A 7,686-nucleotide genomic window follows, 5' to 3' on the forward strand; every position below is an offset into this window, starting at 1 on the left:
TCGGTTGATTAGACTTTTTTTTATATTCCCCCCTGCAATTTTTCCACTAATTGAAATGTCTTTAAATACACATTAACATGAATTGAATCAATTTGACTGTATGATCTGGTGAACTGTAAAGTATCTTTAGATGGCATGTGTTGTCAATTGGTGCAATATAAATAAACTGAACTGAATTTCACACAATGTAGTCAACACATTAGAAATACTTTAATAATCCCATGGCAAAAATACTTTTGTTGACCATAGGACCAGTTCGATATAACACAATTTCATACAGTCTATATAATTAGGGGGTCCCCGCTCCATCAGTTTGCAGTCCTTGGACTGGAAAACGTTTAAGACCCCTGCTATAAACTGATAAATGGTAAATGTGGAACTTTGTATAATCCAGGCAAACATTAGCTTCCCTGTTTATACTGAGGAAAGTGAGTCTTGAATGAATACTCATTTATAATTGAACACAGACATCTACATTTCTATTCATTTTGCAGCTTCTATTAAAAATGTTCTTTTTCCTTCTATATGCAGCATCGTGTTTATAAAATTATCAGTTGATCACAGAGATGCCTGCTGGATGTAAAGCTAGAATTTATCTCTTGAAGAGAATAACAATTAGCCTGAAGATTTTTTATTATTATTCAAACAAAGAGGATCCAAAAACACAATTGCATTTATAATAATTCAACAATAAAACCTCTAAGTTAATAAAAGTGTGTTTTTAAGTTTTTATTTAAGAGAAAAAAAATCATCCACTTATATTTTTGTTTGATGCACATCATAACTAAGCACCTCACTCTTTTAGTCCAATAAAACAACAAAGAAAACATTGTTTTTGGTCGTGATGAGATGAAATGTGGAAAAAGCTGAACTCTTAATAACAGCCTGATTAATGAAAACTAATCTTGGTCAAATATGGATGTTTATATCCTTAGGAGAGAGCAAGATGATGCATTGAAAGCACATTACCTTCAAGGACATAATATGTCATCTTTAATTGGATGTTAATAAGCAGTACAATAATTATAAGAGGATGAACAGCTCAACTAGCTTCAGTTTTACATGACGACTTATCTCTCTATTCAATCCATCTTAATGAGGCCCCCTCAGCTCCTCTTACAAGCTAAGTCTTGTAGTTTATTGAGAAACAATGATCCACCTCAGCAGCGGCAGTGACGACAAGGACCTGCAGAAAGCAAACAGAATTTTCCTTGCAACACAAAAAAAGTATAAATAGCCCTGCTGGGAGTCCTGTGTTGGCGAGGAGGGAAGTAATCTCCCATAAAACAGATTAAACCAGGAAACCATTTTGTCTGAATTTACAATGCAATGGGAAAGTCCTGCAGCCGAGCAACTCAAGTTGTTTATCCGGGTAATTTAAGGTTTTTTTATTTTGCTTCAGTAGAAATTAAAGGTAATGCTTTGCATTAATGAGCACTACAGCTGAGTCACTGAAAAAGCTTTTCATAATGCATCAGAAACATATATAAAATTATATGTACAGCATAGATTTGTCTTAATAATTTGCCGCTATGAGAATTTCTAGCATAAATTCAGAAATGTATTAAAATCTATTTGTCATCTTTTTTTGTCCCATTTTGATGTTTTAGATCATTAAACTGATAATATCAACAAATATAACATTGCAAATATTTTAATTTGATTATTTCTGAAGAGAAATAAACCTGGTTGGCCTCATATGCTGGTCGGAGCTCAAAGCTTTCTTTCTGAAACGGGTTGTATGATTACTTCATTCTTGTAATATTACGACTTTATTCTCATCATTTTACGACTTTATTCTCGTAATATTACAACTTTATTCTCATCATTTTACGACTTTATTGTCTTAATATTACAACTTTATTCTCATCATTTTACGACTGTATTCTCGTAATATTACGACTTTATTGTCTAAATAAAAAAAATAAAAAAATCTCTTGTAGTATATATCCTTATATTATAATATATAATTATATTTTTCACCTGCATGTTTTCCCCTGCACAATGCACTCTCGGTTTATATTGTGGTTAGGTTTCAATGAGTAAACAAATGAGTGCTATTGTCATGATGGGTACTCTAAAAGTGACCCAATTATGCAGAACACCACTGACGGACACAGGAATAAAAGTTCAACAAGTTTATTTAGACACAAGCACACAGAATGTACTGGTTCAGGTTCGGGCCTGGACACTGGTTCACCGGAGTCTGCGTGAGAGACAGTTCAGTTAGCGTTGCACGTTGGAACGTGTTTTCTTGATGATAACTGATTGTACCTTGAGGGTTTTGAGGTTAGCTTTGGGAGAGTCACTGTTGGATCTGGAGAGGAGTTGATCAGCAGAGTCCGCTTGCTGCTTCAGCGTCTCACGTCTACTAATGAACAGACCTTGGCGTTGGGTTTTCCAGCTCTTAGTCCTGAGCTGCATGGAAGTTCTCTATGGTTCTTCGGGTTTGGCTCAGAGGGTCGGCTCGGCNCTTCATTTAAGAATTTTTGTACTTATTTCTAGATCGTTTTTTTTTCAACACGAACATCCTGTTTTAGGTCATGTTACAGCAGTTTAGGCTCATACTACAAAAAAGGAAATCTAGCTTATTCAATTTTTTTTTTAGAAATAACTATTTCCCAACAAGTAGGACAATTTACCAATTAAATAACATGATCTACAGTTCAAATAAAAACAAAATAAAATTAACACTTTATTTCCGGTGCATATCTGAAATATATCTAATTATGGTTTTTTTAAAGGCATCCACAATAATTGAACACGAGAAAAGTCATAACGAAAATAGTCATTCAATTACGAGAATAAAGTCGTAATATTAAGAGAATAAAGTCCTAAAATTACGAGAAACAAGTTGTATTTTATGAGAACTCTTACAAGAAGCACTGTCTTCCCTAAATTGAGGAATGTCGAGCATTATGTGAAGTTATACTTTGGCTCTGGTTTGACAAGTAAGGAAATCTTTTAGCACCAGCATCAAATTGGGCAGAATGTCAAAGTGGACTCAGGTTGTTGTTTGGTGGAGCTGGTCGGCCTCATATGCTGGTCGGAGCTCAAAGCTTTCTTTCTGAAACGGGTTGTTGTATGATGACTTCATTCTCGTTATATTACAACTTCATTCTCATCATTTTATGACTTTATTGTCGTAAATTTACAGCTTTACTCATATAATATTACGACTTTATTGTCTCAACAAAAAAATAAAAAATCTCTTGTAGTATATAATAATATTACGACTTTATTGTCTCAACAAAAAAATAAAAAATCTCTTGTAGTATATATCCTTATATTATAATATATAGTTAGATTTTTCACCTGCATGTTTTCCCCTGCACAATGCACTCTCGGTTTATAATGTGGTTAGTTTTCAACGAGTAAACAAATGAGTGCCATATCACCAGAGCTTTTCTCTATCAAATTATGTTTGACGGTCATAAATGTAGACATTGCCTCACTGCCCCAATGTTTTTATGAGCTGTTAAACATGAAATATCTGTTGAAACAAACAAATGAGATCAGCTTGTGATCTACTGCTTAATATATTAACTAATGCTAATAAACAGCATTAGTAGAGGCTAACATGAAATCAAAATCACTTCAGAGGATAATAAATGACTGTTTAAAGTGACACTGAAGCATAATTTTAGTCATAGAAAAACAAAATCTGTGAAAAAGTTTTGATTCTGATGGAAAATGTAAACAGACTCAGTTAGAAACTGGAACTTCTAACAGCAAAAGCCCCATTTAAACTAGGCTTTTGAAACCGTGCCGAGAACGGTCCGAGCACGGTGATCGAGATAACTGTTGAGTGTAAATGTAACATAAATGAACTGGATCGTACCAGACACAACCGAACCGTGCAAAATCTAGAACTAGTCCATCAGTAGGGCTCAGCACGGTTCAGTTGTAGCTCGGTTCTCTGATAACAAAGAGGGCATGAGCAGACTGCGTCATCTCCTATTTACAGTCAGCTGACTCATTTCCTTTGCTTTCCAATTCATAGATATCTTCACCTCTTCACAACACAAACTTCTTTAGGCTTTTAACAATAAATAGTAAAGAGTTCGCTGAGACCTGAAATGATGCCGAGACGGAGGCTCTCATGAAATTTGGGCGGAGGACACTATACAGGCACCTAAGTTCCTGAATGTTATGGGTGCCGCCATTTTTGCTTGTGTAATTCCAGCATTGAGAGCAATGGTGCCCTAGGAGACGAGGAACCGTGCTGGCGTGATGTGTAAATGGTCATTAGAACCAAGCTCGACATGGTTAACTGATCTAAGCTCGGTCCGTACTCGGCACAGATTGGTTTCAGAGGGGTACTGTAAATGGGACAAAAGACTCTGGTTCAATTCAATAGCTGAAGGTTAAGAGTCATCCAAGTTTTTATGTCCTCAAGACACGCCTGTCGTCTATGTAATAGGTTAACGTCATCTGGGTTCATAGACAGATATAGTTGAGTATCATCAGTATTGACTATCATTGGTGCAAATTGATCCCATGCGGTCTAATAATTCTACCAATAGGGAACATATACACTACCGTTCAAAAGTTTGGGGTCACATTGAAATGTCCTTATTTTTGAAAGAAAAACATGGTATTTTTCAATAAAGATAACTTTAAACTAGTCTTAACTTTCAAGAAATAGACTCTATACATTGCTAATGTGATAAATGACTATTCTAGCTGCAAATGTCTGGCTTTTGGTGCAATATCTACATAGCGTTATAGAGGCCCATTTCCAGCAACAATCACTCCAGTGTTCTAATGGTACAATATGTTTGCTCATTGGCTCAGAAGGGTAATTGATGGTTAGAAAACCCTTGTGCAATCATGTTCACACATCTGAAAACAGTTTAGCTCGTTACAAAAGCTACAAAACTGACCTGCCTTTGAGCAGATTGAGTTTCTGGAGCATCACATTTGTGGGGTCAATTAAACACTCAAAATGGCCAGAAAACGAGAACTTTCATGTGAAACTTGACGGTCTATTCTTGTCCTTAGAAATGAAGGCTATTCCATGTGAGAAATTGCTAAGAAATTCAAGATTTCCTACAACGGTGTGTACTACTCCCTTCAGAGGACAGCACAAACAGGCTCTGACCAGAGTAGAAAAAGAAGTGGGAGGCCGCGTTGCACAACTGAGCAAGAAGATAAGTACATTAGAGTCTCTAGCTTGAGAAACAGACGCCTCACAGGTCCCCAACTGGCAACTTCATTAGTAGTACCTGCAGTAGCCTGTTTGTGCTGTCCTCTGAAGGGGAAATGGTGGATCTGGAATTAACAAGTCATGTCTATGTCATGTTTTTGTTCTGCCCAACCACTGAACCAGGTAAATCCAATCTGGGTTATCCTGTGTAGATTGGACTCATCCCCATCTTAAAACTAAAAACCTTCTTTTATAGCATTCATAGTGACCACCTGGGAGCCATAAGTGTCAACTTAGTTTTCTGTTTCTCTCCAGTGTAATCCTCCAGGTATGAGGTAAAAAATTAGTTTACTGCATCATTCCATTAAAAAGCAAGCAACCAGGTAAGCATATTGTTTATCAGTTTTCTTATAATGTGTTAATCTTCTACAGCTGCTGGGCATTTTTCCCCTTAATTTTCTCTGTTTTATATTGTAAAATGCTCCTCAATGACAGTGCATATGTCTCTGTCCTTCTCTGAATTAAAGCAACAAAAGGCCATTGATGAATATCTACAGTGGTAACACTGTTGTTCTTAATTAGAAGTCAGAAAACGTTTCCATGTGTTACAAGTGCGAAGGCAGGATGAGCATCGTCTATGGCTGCACAAGTCTGAAATATTCTTCCCTGCTCTGTTGACTCGCTAAGATTGGTTATTTCCATTTACATATTATTGTGAGGATATGCAAGCAAATGAGGTAGGCAAATTGGAAGAAAGGAAAGCCAAAGTGGTTCCAGGTGGTGCACTGTGATTTTAACAGGAGTGGAATAATTGGATGTATTATAAAGTCATAAAAGATTCATTACAGCAGCTATACAGGAAATGGGATGAGAATGTGGGTTTGGGTGTGTATAGAGAGAGGGGGGTGGTGTTTGTTCTGTAGGAGGCGTAAAAATTGGGAGCATAAGCAAATTAAAATGAAAGAGGATAATGTTTTTATTAGTTAATTTTAAAGAGAGAAGGTGAAATATTGTTCATATCACTGCCCTCTAGCTAATAGTAACTATTTTTATATGATGTGTATACAATAATCTGAATTTCTCAGTAGAATCAGAGAAGAATTAATATGAAAGCACAATAAACAGGATGGTATTTTTTGCTATGTGCATTTTAAAATTATCTTAGTTTTGTTTAAGTTGTAGTTTAGTTGATAAAAATGATGTACCAGGGGAGTAGGGGTAGATGGGAATCTCAGAGCAGGAGCAGCACTCTTCAGAGTTGTGGCAGAGCAGCGAGACGACTGGATCAGATTTGTACCTGAATCTTTGAAGGATGAATAAATGAGACATCAGACAACAGACTGCTCTGATCAGTGAAAGAGAAGGAACTAAAAGAAGTCCTTTGAACCACAGCAATCCACGGAGGACAGCTACCTTACAATGTAATGCCGTTTCTCANGAGGACAGCTACCTTACAATGTAATGCCGTTTCTCAATTCAGAAGAACGCGAGTATGGACTTGTGTTCTCGCCAAGTTTGTTGTTGAGATGAACACAAGAAAGTATGGATGGTAGAACGGGAGTACGCAGCATACATAAGGGTCAATTGGAACAGAAGCGTACTCATGACGTCACAACATGCTTGGCTCGTCTGGAGCTGCATTTCCCTTCCTGTTATAAATAGTCTCCAGATAATAATACATTCTTATTTTTTCATTTTGGGGGGAATAATAGTTAACACTGTCAGATAAACACAAAACAAATAACATTTTGCCAAAATAAAACAAAAAATAGAAATCAGAGCCAGTGGTACTTCACACCCAGACAGAGAGAGGTCTGCTGCAGATGGTCCAAAATTATCCCTGGCTGCGGTTGCCGCAGCCAGGGATAACATCGTAACTTTTCTTAAATTACGCACTAGATCAGTAAATGGGCCACATAGTGATGCTTAAAAGTATAATGCTCTAGCCTCAAATGATCTTAAAACGTACTCTTATAGAACAACGGCAACAGAAAAGAGAACTTTTAACTTAATACTCTGTGCTCTGTGAGTGTTCCCCTGGAAGCTGCTGTCAATCTCCAGAATGGACACGTTTGCTCTGATGCATGCTGGGTAAATAGAGAGGGGCGAGAACAACATCCTGGGACTTTGTCCGTTCTCCGTCTTTTGTTCTTGTGAATAGGAACTATGGCTGAGGCTGATGACGTTTCACAAGTACACGAGCACATGAGAACGCACAAGTACACACATTGAGAAACGGCCTAAATGTTGCAGGCCCCTCAATGCATGCTTTAAAATTATCCACCTGTAGTTGAATATGAAGTAGTCTCCTATTGACCTAAAATTGAGTGTGTGACTTTTTGGTTAATGATGGGGTTAGGTAAGTTGTTAGTTCAATCTCTAACATTCTGCTCTCTCTGCTTTTCCTCATAGTAGCTTTGCCTCGTCTGTTCCTGTTTGGCTGTGACTCCATCCTGGAGAGAAACATCAGCTTTGCTGTTTCCATCAGCACCCTTGTTTATAGATGTTGGAGATCGGCCTGTTTGCCAGTGTGGTCC

The sequence above is a fragment of the Cyprinodon variegatus genome, unplaced genomic scaffold, assembly GCF_000732505.1.
Source record: "Cyprinodon variegatus isolate N-32 unplaced genomic scaffold, C_variegatus-1.0 Scaffold184, whole genome shotgun sequence".
In the NCBI taxonomy this organism is placed as follows: Eukaryota; Metazoa; Chordata; class Actinopteri; order Cyprinodontiformes; family Cyprinodontidae; genus Cyprinodon; species Cyprinodon variegatus.